The 13838-nt window shown below is 38.8% G+C and overlaps 1 long non-coding RNA gene across 1 annotated transcript; it reads left to right on the forward strand.

The window, feature by feature from the left end:
- Nucleotides 1-10356: 10356 nt before the first annotated feature.
- LOC133307560 (uncharacterized) lies at nt 10357-12724 on the forward strand. Its single transcript, XR_009751044.1, has 3 exons — nt 10357-10444; nt 11363-11451; nt 12659-12724. It is a non-coding gene; the product is annotated as an uncharacterized LOC133307560 (long non-coding RNA).
- The last annotated feature ends 1114 nt before the right edge of the window (nt 12725-13838 follow it).

The following is a 13838-nucleotide window of genomic DNA, read 5'->3' on the forward strand; positions in this document are numbered from 1 at the left end:
TCCCATTTCCAGAACATACAATCCATTTATTAATGAAGCAGTACCATAAACAATATCATTCAAAATGATAGAAAATGTACCATTCTTAATACTAAAACTAAAACCATCTTGTTCTAAACAAGAAATAGAAATAATGTTTCTAGAAATGTTCGGAACATAAAGACAATTATTCAAATACAGTAAAAGGCCCGTAGGCAGAATAAGGTCGGCATCTCCAACAGAATGAGCAGTAACCCTTGCTCCATTGCCAACGCGAAGATCCACCTCGTTTCTCTCCAATCTTCTTGGGCTCCTAAGCACCTGCAACATATTGCAGATATGAGAACCACAACCGGTATCCAATACCCATGAAGTCGGATTATCACAAGAATAATTTATCTCAATCATGAAAGTACCTAAGGCAGAAGCATCACCATGCTTCTTGTCCTTCACACTCTTCAGGTAGTCTGGACAATTCCTCTTCCAATGGCCTTTCTTGCCACAATGGAAGCACTCAGCATCGCCTTTGTCCTTGGATGCTTTCTTACCCTTCTTGTTGCCCTTCTTCTTCTTGGATTTTCCTTTGGGCTTAAGGGAGTCACCTTTAGCAGGCTCCTTACCCTTACCCTTACCTTTGGCCTTGTTAGGCCCACCAATCAGAAGAGCTTGTGTCCTATCCTTCTTGATAGACACTTCAGCAGTTGTTAACATGCTTAACAATTCAGGCAAGCTCACAAGCATCCCATGCATGTTATAATTCATTATGAATTGACTGAAGGAAGGTGGAAGTGAGGCCAGGACTAAGTCATTACTCAGTTCGGCATCCATCAAGAAGCCTAGATTTCCTAGCTTCTCAATCAGCCCGATTATCTTAAGAACATGACTGCTAACAGACATGTTCTCAGATATCCTGCAAGAGAACAATTCTCTAGAGGCCTCATACCTCTCATGCCTGCCTTTAACGTCATACAACTCCTTGAGATGTAAGACAATAGAGGGAGCATCCATATGCTCATGCTGCTTTTGCAGTTCAGGTGACATGGATGCCAACATGATGCATACTGCCATCGTATCGTCATCTATGTGTTGTTTGTGGGCCTCGAAATCATATTCCGCGAACCCATCTTCCCCTTCTCTAGGAGCTACGGGTAATGGACCATCAAGGACGTAGGCAATCTTTTCGGCCCTAAGAACAATTCTCAGGTTCCGATACCAGTCCATAAAGTTTGAACCGGTCAGTTTATTCGTATCAAGTATTGAGCGCAGTGACAGTGGATTAGTCATACTAAAAACTGAAAAATGTAAAGAAAGATTAATTAATATATTGTCGTGTTACAATTTATTAAAGACTTTAAATAAATTGCCCCTCCCACTATTTTATCTAAGTCAATGACCCTTACCATTTGACTTAGGGTTAATCTACTTTTAGATTTTACCTTAGTGAGATTAAGAGTGCGATTATTTATTTTAACCCTCGTCTGAGACCGCAAGATTAATTTAAATAATGGGTTGATCAACAGTATCTCATACCCTCTCTTAACATTAGGTTGACAACTCCTTGTCACTTAGTGGTGCATCTCATGCAACCAACCTAGCATTATTACCCTAAGCCCATAAGCCCGGCTGGGCCTGCAATTTATGCCTTAGTTAAGCATCAACCAGCACCCTAAGTGTCTAACACTTCTAATACTACTCTTACTCAACGAAACAGTGGGTCCCAACTGAGTTGTGGAGCACCACTATGTAGAGGAGGTTCGAGTAATATTGGTGGTGGGAGGTAATCATATGCTTAATAATTTATTCCTTTTAAGGGTTCCTTTTATTTAGGGATTTTATTAGGTCTCATCAAACGTATTAACATATTATCATGCTAGTCGTAACCTATGTCATACATCTATCGGTTTAGACTAGTCGAAATTGGACGTGCATACTAATACATACAAGCGCGCTTTGTCCAATTCATGCATACTAGTCGTTTAAAACATAAAAGCATACATGCTAATAAAACAGTTTTATTTGAGACGGTCATGGTGCTCGTGCATTCGTCCTTCCGCTTCTCAAGCCATGGCTCCTTGTCGTCTAAACGCCACTAGCCTATTTCTCTAATTACATATAATTGAAGAAACTCCAAAACATCTTTGGAGGGACAAATACAAAATTTAAAATTCAAAATTACATTTTAATTCAAATCGAACAAAATTACACCTTTAATTTAAAATATAAAATTTGAAATTTAAACTCGGGCACCATGACCATCCCCTTCTAATTTGTACCTGTAAATACAAATAACTAGCAAGCACATAATATTACATATTATATAACATGTTCATCCATACGTCAGATCATTTTAACATTTAAAATATCAACACAAGAATCATGATTCAAATTTTCTTAATGGCCGAATTATATAACAATTAATATAATACAAATTTTGATGACTCTTTCTCAAAGGACACAAAATTAAACCACACATGCTGACACCACACATGGTATGGCCGAATCACATATCACATATATGATTAAATTTTTAACAAAATTTCATGTCTTTCTCATGGAACAATTCACAGCGAAAATTAAGAAAACAATCAAGGTACTCATAGTACCCCTCATGGCCGATTTTATCCCTTTCAAAAAGGTGTTTCTTTTAAAACTTTCACAAAGAAAAGAAACAAAACCATGATCACATACAAACACATGAACATAGCAATCACATTAACATGTTCATAAAATAAAAACTTTAACGATTTAAAGCATAGTATTTCGAAATCCATATGCTATGATTCAAGTTTTAATTCTTTAAAGAATTTTGACCGTAAAGAACAAGTTTTTACAAACAAGGTACCATCACCCGCCGATGGTAAAGCAACCGGGATCTGGCTATGTTGGGCCTAATGGGTCACACACTAACACTTCCTTCCCATTGGACTTTCACCATAGGAATGGTCTTATTCCTCAGCCTCTTCTCATCTCTTTCGAGTATCTTCAGTGGCCCAACGAGAGTTTTCAAATTTTCCCGAATCTCCACATCATCAGGTTGAACCACATGAGAAGGATCAACTACATACTTTCTCAACTGAGAAACATGGAACACATCGTGTAAATTCAATAATTGAGGAGGCAAGGCAAGTTGGTAGGAAACCGGTCCTACCCTACGTAGAATCTGGTAGGGTCCAATAAATCTCGGACTCAACTTCCTCACTCCAAGGGCTCGTCCAACACCCGTAACCGACGACATTTTTAAAAATACACGATCTCCCTCCTCAAACTCTAGAGGCTAATGTTTGTGATCATAATAACTCTTTTGGCGATCTTGAGCCCTTTTCAAATGATACCTAATCATTTTAATCTGCTCAGTGGTCTCCTGAACAAAATCCAATCCAAATCGCTTTGTGTCCCCAACCTCTGACCAGCAAGTAGGTGTCCTACACCTGCGACCATACAAGGCCTCGTAGGGAGCCATACCCAGACTAGCATGGAAGCTATTATTATATGAAAAGTCAACCAGCGGGAGATATCGATCCCATGCAGTACCTTGCTCCAGGGTGCAAGCCCTCAGCATATCCTCAAACGTCTGAATAGTCCTCTCAGTCTGACCATCCGTCTGTGGATGATAGGCAGTGCTCAGTCTTAACTGAGTGCCAAGAGCCTCTTGTAATGCTCCCCAGAAGTGAGATGTGAACTTCGGGTCCTGATCGCTAACAATGCTCTCAGGCACCCCATGAAGCCTCACAGTCTCCTTCACATAGAGCCTAGCTAATCTCTCAGCAGAGAAATCTACCCGTCTGGCAAAAAGTGTGCGGACTTTGTCAATTTATCCATAATCACCCATATTGAATCATAACTAGCCTGTCTTCGCGGCAAACCCACTACGAAATCCATGGAGATACTCTCCCATTTCCATTCAGGAACATCCAGCGGTTGCAACATTCCAGAAAGCTTTTGATGCTCAATATTGACCTTCTGACATACGAGACACTTAGAGACGAATTCCGCAATATCTTTCTTCATACCAGGCCACCCGAAATTAATCTTCAGGTCCTGATACATTTTTGTAGCTCCCAGATGAACAGTGAATTGACCCTTATGGGCCTCTGTCATTACTTCCTCCGCCAACTGTCTAGGTACAACAATACGACCCTGATATAATAGTATACCCTCCTCATTGCAGGACACACCTCTCTGACCTTTCAGCCATTTAGCACTTTCATTTTGCAGTTGAGCTTCTTTAATTCTGGTCAACATTTCATTTTCGATTCTTGTAATTTTGATGTCACAAATTCTGCCTGGAAAGACTTCAGATAATTTCATGTCTCTGAAGCTCTCAATCACATCATAATCTCTCATCATCATGCTTGCTACGCTAATAGATTTCCGGCTCAATGAGTCAGCTACAACATTAGCCTTGCTGGGATGATATTTCAATTCGAAGTCGTAGTCCTTTAGGATCTCGGTACACCGTCGTTGTCTCATATTCAACTCCTTTTGATCCAACAAGTATTTCAAACTCTTGTGGTCACTAAATATGACAAATTTCATTCCATACAAGAAATGCCTCCACTGTTTGAATCCAAAAACAATTGCAGCAAGCTCCAAGTCGTGGGTCAGATAGTTTTTTCATGCAGTTTCAGTTTCCTTGATGCGTACGCCACTACTCGCTTATCTTGCATCAACACACATCCCAATCCCTTCTTAGAAGCATCGCTGTATAATTCAAATTCACCTTCCGGATCAGGAAGTACTAACACCGGAGTTGTCGTCAATTTCTCCTTAAGATTCTGGAAACATCCCTCGCATTCATGCGTCCAAATAAACGGAGTATCCTTCCGAGTCAAACGGGTCAGTGGCAGAACCATTGCACAAAATTCTTTGATAAATCTCCGGTAATAACCAGCCAGTCCCAGAAAACTCCTTACTTCAGTTACGATCTTGGGTCTCTCCCAATCAATAATCACCTCTATCTTGCTAGGATCAACCGCCACTCCTTCAGCAGAAATGACGTGACCTAAGAATTGCACTTGAGAAAGCCAATATTCTCATTTTGAAGGCTTTGCATACAACTGTTTCTCTCTAAGAATTTGTAACATAGTTCTCAAGTGATCCACATGCTCTTCCTTACTCTTGGAATATATCAGGATATCATCAATAAACACAATCACGAATTGATCCTGAAATGGCTTAGATATGTGATTTATATAATCCATAAACACTGCCGGAGCATTAGTGAGTCCAAATGGAATTACCTGGTACTCATAATGTCCGTATCTAGATCGGAAAACAGTCTTCGAAATATCCTCCTGCTTAATTCGGATATGATGATAACCTGACCTCAAATCAATTTTTGAAAAGACACAAGCATCCCTCAACTGATCAAGCAAATCATCTATGCGAGGGAGAGGATACTTGTTCTTAAAAGTAACCTTATTCAACTGGCGGTAATCAGTGCACAATCTCATGCTACCGTCCTTCTTCTTGACAAATATAACTGGTGCTCCCCACGGGGACACACTTGGCCTGATAAACTGCTTAGCCGAAAGCTCCTTGATAACTCATATTTTATTACACTTATTTGTTACTCTTGATTAGTATTTTTAGGATTTATTTGAATAAAATAATGATGTTTTGAGTTAATTTACATTTTTAGTTTTTGATTGGGTTTAATTTATTTTCGTCAGAATTTTTCAGCTTTACGTTACTTCTTTATTTTGGCCATATCTTGGTCCACAGTTGTCGGATTGACTCCGTTCTTGTTGAGTTTTTCAGATAACACAGAGGGCTACAATTCTTATGCAGAGCTCGAAGCCCAATTCAGATTGAAAGCTAGTCGATTTCTTGCACCAAGTCGGACACGTTATGCTGAAGTTTTATTTTATTTATTTTATTTCGTATTTTAGACATATGGGCCGGTCAGAACTAAACCCTAACCCACTTTGGGTAGGGATATATGACGGCAGAGTAGTAAACATTGGATTCATTCTGTAATTTTTGAAATTGAGGATCAAAGTATTTTCTCTGTCGCGTTCTTCGCGTTCTTCATCTTTTTCTTCTTCTTCTTTTTATTTTAATCATGTTTACATTAGCCATGCGAGGCTAAGAACCTTTTAATCAACCTAAGGGTAACGGATTCCATGGATTGGTCTTGAGGGTCTGCGCTTTATTTTAAATCAGTCTTGTTTCCCTTCCCAACTCAGATTGATATCGTGCGATCGTGGATATTCAATCTGAGGTTCGCGATTGCGATTATGGAAAGGGATTAATCATCAGATTTGATGATTAGGTTGATTGACCCTATGACCTTAAATCAAGCGGGCTGATACTCTGCGATTGTATGAGTAGAAACACCGTATTTGATCAAATGCTAAGCGATTGCTTAGAGAGGATTGTCAATTGGAAATAAGGATTCTGATTCGATTGACAAATCAATCACGATTCTAATATCTTCTTATCCGAGGAAAGACATCCATGGAACCATTACCTTAGGTTGGTTATTTTTAATTACGAATTTTAAATCCAATTTCTTATTCTGCCTTTTAAATTATTCAACCAAAAATCAAAAACCCCCCCTTTTAATTTCTGTTTTGATAAACAATTTTTACCTAAGCAATTTCCTTGAGAGAGACGACTTAGGGTTTCCACTCTACTACAAATTTTCAGAACCCTAATAAAAAAAAATTTAATTTGCGCGAGTTCGACAGCTCGTGTCAAATTTGGCGCCGTTGCCCGGGAGATTGCATTGGTCTAAATCGTTTTCTGAATTTGATCATCATCTTCTTCTTCTCTAGTTTTCGTTTCTGTTTCTGAAAAAAAAAACCGTAAATTTCTGTTTGCGGACGTGTCTTGTTTTTGCTTTTTGCACTCGATTGCGTTTCTTATTCCCATTTCTGCACCTTTGATTCTGCATCGGAATTTGATTCTGGAGAGGCATCTTTTCTCAGTTTTTGAATTTTTTGCATTACGGTTTACGTTTTGGGCAATTTTGGGCGAATTTGGGGAAATTGGTAAAACTTCAGTTTGAGATATTGGCTCCGGAAGTTCTATCCCGAAAGGAATTCGACCTTCTGAGCATAAGTCACACCCTAAAAGGGTGTGAGGTGATCCTTAATTTTGCCAAATTCTATTGTTTACTAACCCGTTTTGGTGTTTCTTTTTCGTTTCAGGACGTGTCGGGTACTTCTGGATTTGTTCGACTTACTTTGATCGATCTGAAAATTGGTAAAATGAAGAAGACAATCATTCCTGTCAAAAGTCGTGGGGCTTTGCCCCACGAATCAAGCGCTAGTTTTGCCGAATTCGTTCGTTTGGTATTTTATTTTACCGAATTCGTCCGTAGGGTCATTTAGAGTTTAGGAGAGTTGGTCTCATATCATTCTGTGTTCATTTAGTATTTTTCATAGATTTATTTTTGCTTCTGTTTGCTATGAATCCAATTTTTCACCCTACAGTTGCTTGTCCTTCCTTTCCAGATAGCGGTTTCCAAGTTGATCAGTCTGTTGCTGCAATTTTTTCTGGAAAGCCACAGTACCAGCAGCAGCAACAGCAAAACAATCCCTTCTCCAATACATATAATCCTGGTTGGAAAAATCATCCCAATCTCAAATGGAGCCAGAATCAGCAAAGTGCACCATTCCAGCAGAATCAGCAAAGTGCACCATTCCAGCAGAGGCAGCAATTTGTACCTTCACAACAGATACAAAATTTTCAACAATTTGCACCTCCACAGCCAATGCAGCAGCAGCAAATGCAACAGCCACCAGTGCAGCAGCAAGCTAGTAGCAATGGCCCTTCTTTGGAGGATTTAGTGAAGCAGATGGCAACTAACAATCTACTGTTCCAGCAGATTACTGAGTCTTCCCTTCAAAATTTGCAAACACAGATTGGCCAACTTGCAACGTCAATGAGTCAAAATCAACAAACAAGTGGTAGCTCCCTTCCATCCCAAACAGTTCCAAATCCAAAAGGAAGCGAAAATGTGAGTGCTATTACTCTGCGGTCTGGCAAACATATGGAGGAGCCAAACCACACTGCTGCTGAGTCATCTAAGGGAAGTGACACTAGCTCCAAGAAGCAGAGCACTGATACATCTGAGCATTCTGTTTTCTGCATTGATGTGATAGACGAAGTTGTTGAGGATGTTTCTGCTGAATTCCTTGCTGATTTTTCCTGATTTTTCATCTACTGATTCTGATTTCTGTGGTTGTGGTGATAGTCAAGAGTGCATTGTGTGTGCTGAAATAGCATCTCATCTTTCTGGTTTCAATGATGCACTGATTGATGATTCTGATTCTGAGTGTGAATCTGCATTTTCTGAATTGCCTGCTAATATTATTGATGATCCTAATTTTGTTTCTGAGAATTTGTTTACAGGCATTGCTGCTGACTTGTTTTCTGCAGAATTTGCACCACCAACTACACCTCTTCCATCCATTGAGCAGCCTCCGAAATTGGAGTTGAAGGTTCTGCCCGACCACTTGAAATATGCATTTCTTAAAGAGAATGAGCAACTACCAGTCATTGTGGGAAAGAACCTTCTACCTGAGCAGGAAGATAAATTGTTAACCCTGCTGAAAGCAAATAAGAAGGCAATTGGGTGGACAATGGCTGACATTATTGGCATTAGCCCTTCCATATGCATGCACCGCATTTTGCTTGAAGAAAGTGTTAAACCACTGAAGAAGAAATCAAGCTACTTGATGTTGTTTATTCTCCTTAGGGAGTTCAGAGAGTTCTCTTCTTTTATTTTTCTTTTCTTTCTGTTATTTGCATTTTTATTTTTATTTTCCTTTCTTTCTTTTAGTTTTTGATTTTTCGTAGGTAGATTTTCCTTTTCTTTCTGGTAATTATTAAGTGGTACATGGATATACTTAAATCACAGGGTTTAATAGAAATTTCTGCTTAGGCTTGGTTCTTGATTCTTGAATTGCATTACTTGCTGCTTGATACTGTGCTGCTGATTGCATGATTTGGTATACCCTTGTGAGGTTTTTGAGCCTGTCGACATGGTCTTAATCTGTAGGCCAGTTTTTCTTTCTTGTGTGATTCTGCTCTTGATTGTTGTCCTCTAGAACTTGCTCTGATTCTTTTTGAAACTGCATTTTTCACTTGCATGCATGAATATGATTGAGGCATTCTTTCTTTCTTTACCCACTTTAGCCAGATAGCCATCCCTTATATTATTATCCCTTGGTGAGCCTTTTTGAGCCTTTATATCCGTTATTTCTTAAGCCGCATTACAAGCCTAAGTGAAAAACCAATTAATTCCACACCCTAAAGTTTTACTGAGCATTGGTTTCATTGTGATGTTGTGTTTAAGTGTGGGGGTTTTCCCGAGACGGACAAAAGTTTAAGTGTGGGGGGTGACATATGTGGTTGTACTTCAAAAAAAAAAAGTGTTAATTTTTTTAGTATCTTTGTTTAGTTCTTAACTTTTGCTCTTTGTAAATTTTTGGGGTGTTTTAGCTTTCTCTTCCATATTCATCCATACCTTTACCTCAGCCCCATTACAACCATACATAAAGCGCTATTGATTTGTGCATGCATGTGTTATTAGCAGTGGAGAAGTAGAACTTGAGCAAGCCTATGGTAGGATGATTTTCTTGAGTTGATTTGAGTGATATACTGAATTAACTGATACAGTTGAGAGAAAAACTGAGAGCATCCTGTGAGGAACCATTTTTTTTTAATTTTTTCTTTTTGTAATAAAGAGGGGCAAAAGCCCTAAACAAAACAAAAATTACACGACGCGAGAACTTAAAAGATCTACAGAAGCATCCTGAAGAAGGAGCTCTAACAAAGGAGAAGGAGGAGAATGATAAACAATAAGATTATTATCATCCTCAAAATGCCTAGAAGCAAACCAGTGAGCACATCTGTTATTTTCTCGAAAGGTGTGTATAATGACCCTCACATTTATTATGGATTTAATATTGAAGGATAATTACAAAGAAAAAGAAATAAAGTCACTTTTGGTGAGCAATGAGTTAAAATGACAGTTAAGAGGTAAAAAATGCGGGTAAATAAAGTTATCTAAAAGTGAAAGTAAAAATAGATTCGTGACTAGAAAAAATATTCTAGTCTATTGGTTAAAGTTTGGTAATGAATGAAGGTGTGTAGATAGATGAGCTTATACCCGCTAGTATAATGAATTTATATAAGTGACTCAAGTGAGTCACTGTTCCCTTCTCTTTACGGACGCGAGACAGAGAGAACGAAGGAAAGAAAATGAAAATGGAGATTTTGATTAAAATTCTTCCAAAATTCATAACTTGAGCTAGAGACCTCCAAATCACTTCGTTCCAAAGCCAAACCTGTGAGAAATTTCGAGAGGAATCTATTGGTACCAGTATTTCTGAGTGGGGTTCACTGTAGAGAGAGTTCTTCTCCCCAAAGAATTCGAATTTCATGGAAAATATGGGTTTTGATGGAGCTTGAAGCCATGGGAGCTTGAAGCAAGCTTCTCCCTTCATTCTAGGTAAGTTCATGTTAAGAAATCTTTGTTTTCTTTGAGTTTTGAGAAAGATTGAATATAGGTTTTCATTTTAAAAATTTGAATTGATTGAGCATGTTAGAGCTTAATTCAGGTTTAGCTCATGTTGAGAAAAGTGTTTAGATGAGAATTTTAACGGTGAAAATGTATTTTGGAAAATTAAAAATACTGTATTTTTGAATAGTGTCGTATACGTGAATAGTGACACATACATGAATAGTATTGTAGAGTTGAACAATGTCGTATATATCAATTAACGAATCTTGGATTAGAGGTGTGTGATAAGCTTGAATTTGATGGAGTAAAGCATTGAAATCATGAAGTTGGCATGATTTCCTTTATGTGCCTCTTAGCCATTTTCAAAGGAAGTATGTGCTATTAGTTACTGTTTTACAAAGCGAGCATACTTTTATGCGTGGAATGATATTCTAAGGTGTATGGACCTTCGCTTTGGTGAAATAAAAAAGAAAATAAGGTAGCTCTTTTATATGGCCTTAAAATGAGTTTTGGCCATTTTCAAATGAGGTATATGTTCGAAGATATTGTTTCGCAAAGTGAGGACACTTATATGCGTAAAATAATTTATATAGGTGGCTAAGCTTGGGTTTAGGCACTAGACAAAGAGAAATCTTATAGCTCCTTTGTAATGGGCATTCGGCCTTAAATTGGGAAAAATAGACTTTTAGGTGCTAAGAGGAGTAATGAGTGTTCTAAAGGCCTTTTGGGACTATCCTAAGACTAAGTGAATATGTGGAATTTTGTGGGGATTTGTTGAACAAAGAACCACCCACTCATGACTTAATATGATTAAGTAAAAAGAAAATAAACAATAAAGTGTGTGTCTTGTATATTTACATGGCATTATATCATTTTATTGAGTTTTATGTTGAATTCCTTCTCTAGGTGTACCTAGGGACTGTGAACGTTTGGATTCTCGTGGAGTATGATAAGTAGCTTGTTCTTCAAGTAAGCAGATTGTAAAGCTCAAAGAGGTAAGCTCTATGTTTATGGGTTCGCTCCTACTTTGTGTTCCGCCATAGTGTACGGACTGTGGTCAGGTTGTATGATATGTATGAGATATATGATATAGATGCATTCTTATAGAGCTATATGATAATATGATATGTTTTGTTTTGATGTATTTACTTTGATATGTGTTAATATGATATGTTTTGTTATGATATGACTTCTGTAATATGATTTCTGTAACAATATCTGGCCATTGATTGTATAGTACCCGGATGTTCGCTTTGGGGTCCTCCCTCGGGAATGACTGCGTACGCCTCTGATATGTTCTGGTTTCGCTTTGGGGTCCTCCCTCGGGAACACGTGCGTTGATTTCCGCTTGGGGTCCTCCCTTGGGAATGACTGCGTACGGCTCTGATATGTTCTGGTTCCGCTTTGGGGTCCTCCCTCGGGAACACGTGCGTTGATTTCCGCTTGGGGTCCTCCCTTGGGAATGACTGCGTACGCCTCTGATATGTTCTGGTTCCGCTTTGGGGTCCTCCCTCGGGAACACGTGCGTTGATTTCCGCTTGGGGTCCTCCCTTGGGAATGACTGCGTACGCCTCTGATATGTTCTGGTTCCGCTTTGGGGTCCTCCCTCGGGAACACGTGTGTTGATTTCCGCTTGGGGTCCTCCCTTGGGAATGACTGCGTACGCCTCTGATATGTTCTGGTTCTGCTTGGGGTCCTCCCTTGGGAACAGGTGCGTTGATTTCCGCTTGGGGTCCTTCCTTGGGAATATCTGCGTACGTTTCTGATAAGATATGTGTATATGTTTTGTTTAGTTATGATATTTGATTATATGACATGTTTTATGGGATATGTATGATGATTTTGTAAATGATATTTGTTACGTACGTTGATTTCCGCTTGGGGTTATCCCTTGGGAACGATTGCGTACATCTTTGATATAACACGTTTTGTTCTGATGTGAGTATTGTGATGATTTTTGTAAAAGATATTTGTTATGTGCGTTGATTTTCGCTTGGGGTCATCCCTTGGGAATGACTGCGTTTGTCTTTGATAAGATATGTATATATGCTTTGTTCAGTTATGATAATTGCTTATATGATGTTTTGTATATTATGTATCTGACTGTCATGCAGGAAGTGAGCCCAGGGTATGGAGGGTTTTCCATAAACCTGGAGTTTACTAGAGATTCGTCTCTAACCCCGTTTGGGGATATGATTTCAGGAACACAGTTAATTGAAGAGCCTCATGGGACAAGGACACTAACCGTGGCTAGAGGTACTAGTATGAAGATGTGGAGTTCTGGGTGGTTGGATGCTACTATTTGTTTTAGACGTATTTTTGGAAAAGATGTATTGTTGCATAGTGTTCATATTCGATACATGTACATTTATGTATTCAGGCATGATGATATGACTATGTAGTATTCAGTTATGTTATGTATTGGATTGCATGCTATTAGATTTGTGGCACGGAGCCAAGTTCAGCATGCGCCCATAGATGGGTATCTGAGTATATTTGCATGACTGGTACTTCTGGAAATATATATTGTTTAAACTGTCTATCAGGAACTCTTGAGAGTGGGATTGGAAAATCCCCAGTTGTCCGATTTACAGAGGTTACTCTGTCCGATTTTCGTCTCCGTAAAATAAGAATTAAATTAGAAGAAGTATGCAATGTGATATGTCATGTGAAAAGGATTAAAGAAAAAGGAAAAAGTTAGTTCGTATTTTCGTAAGTTAAGTCTTCCGCTGTTTCTGTTTGTATCATATGTATGTTAATTGAACCGGCTCGAGACGGGGATGTTACAGTGTGGACCCAACGAACATCCCAATCTTCAGCAAGCCATTTGTGAATACGGGAAACAACCTGAGAGTTTCTGTGATTGTTGCTCCCTTCTTGGATAGTGCTAAGAGAAATTTCTGAGTCACATTCCAACTCCACTCTCCTAGCACCAGTACCCCAGGCCAGCTCTAAACCTTTGAGGATACCCCAGAGTTCTGCATCAAGAGGATTACAGAAACCTAATCTGAAAGAGAAACCACCCAGAAAAGCACCATTGTGATCTCTAGCAAGGCCTCCACAGCTAGCATGTTGCCTAGATAGGGAAGAAGCACTATCTGTGTTAATCTTCAACCGACCAGGTTCAGGACGACACCATTTAGTAGGCTGATGTGAGGAACCATTTTTGTGTAGTTAGCAGTTGCAGTTGAAATTGACAGGTCTTATGATTTGATATTAAGGAATTTTTGTCCTGGTAGTTTTATCTGTTCAAGACTTGTGATGTTTGTTATCTTTTGTATACTTGCTAATTATTAGGAAGGATAGGTTGATCTTCACTCTTCTCTTATTTCTTTGCTTTCTTTTGCTATTCTAGTTTTTGCCCAGGAGTGCAAAAAGATAA

The sequence above is a fragment of the Gastrolobium bilobum genome, unplaced genomic scaffold (assembly GCF_033153095.1).
Source record: "Gastrolobium bilobum isolate Gb01-03AN ecotype WA unplaced genomic scaffold, APGP_CSIRO_Gbil_v1 utg2219, whole genome shotgun sequence".
Classification (NCBI taxonomy): Eukaryota; Viridiplantae; Streptophyta; class Magnoliopsida; order Fabales; family Fabaceae; genus Gastrolobium; species Gastrolobium bilobum.